Below are 1405 nucleotides of genomic sequence, written 5' to 3'. Positions count from 1 at the left end.
CATCTGAAGCGTAGGGCTATTCAGAGCAATCCAGTGCACTAAAATAAGCCTACATGCTTGGAATAGGGCTCCAATGGCTGCCTCTCTAATATACACATCTTGTACCCCCCCATCAAGGATAGCTAGGATACAAGGCTTGGTGTCTAAAGGTATATCTATATTGGGCAACACCACAGAAGGTGGATAAGATCAAAACAGATTTAAGTTGATCAAAAATCTATTTATCTTTATTTATCGTATGTACATCCATGATGTTTCAAATATCAATATTTTTTTAGATCACTATGTTCTTTTCTTCTATTTCCAGCCACGATGCTTCAAGTACAAGTAGACTTTTAGCACAATTATCTTTTAAAAGTCCCCTTTTTCCCCAACATGCTAGTCAGGTCTTTTACTAACCTGTCCTGGCTCTTCTTAGACACTACCTTGGCCACCCACTTTTTTGAAAGGCCAGGTTCTCTTTATTTTATGCATGCATACCACAATATTCCCTCAAACTAGTGTTTCATTGTTGCAGGAGCATTCCATAGCAATGAATGTGATGCAAATTTGAGGAAAGTAGTCTGAACTGGAGTGCACAATGGATATATTACAAAAGCAGGGACATATAGGACTTGAGAAGACATTTAAAAGATAACTGTACTTGAAAGTAAGTACAGCTAAAATTGAATTGCGCCATTTGTAATATATCGGGTCACTGTGTTTGAAACGTTTAAATATGATTCACCACTAACATAAACTGGACCATCTTTAACAATACCTGAAATATAAATGTTCAATGTTCTTTCATCCCTGTTACTTTGGGTTGGTATTGCAGATTTCTATACTACATGTACATGATTCTGTGGAAAACCAGTATCCAAACAAAACATTGCATTCCTCAAAATGGCTACCAGAGACTAGGCTATTATCTGAGCTGTATTTAAAGAGGACCTTAACTGTAGAAATTGGGCCTAAAAACGCAAAGCTTAATTGAAGAGGCTTATTAGTTACTATGCACAGTTGCACAAAATTCTTTGTGCACCAGTTTTAATAAACCTTGGCCATTCTTTCTGGATGTGGCCTTCTTATTAGAATCAGGGCTTTGCTTCCTTATGTCAGATTTGCCCCCTCTGAGGACTGGTGTGGGAACATTCAAGGAGCAGCAGAAGAGGTATGGAAAGCAAAGATCCACAGAATGGATGAATCAGAACCAGGAAAATTCGTACACTGAAGGTCCACAGATACACCTTTCTCTTCAGCAAGAGTAAGCAGCACAGTACAGATATTTTAAACCTATCCACAGTCCAAATCTCATGAGACTATTAGTGAGAGGCATGGTTCCTTAGATTATCTCATACTGCAGTTATACAGCTACGTGGCCTAAGTCACAGGAATCACATCTCTAGGTGTACCCTATGTCATA

This window comes from Staurois parvus, unplaced genomic scaffold (genome assembly GCF_062004578.1).
Source record: "Staurois parvus isolate SC_StPar_1 unplaced genomic scaffold, SC_StPar_1.0 ptg000583l, whole genome shotgun sequence".
Taxonomy (NCBI): domain Eukaryota; kingdom Metazoa; phylum Chordata; class Amphibia; order Anura; family Ranidae; genus Staurois; species Staurois parvus.
This window is presented reverse-complemented; position numbering follows the sequence as displayed.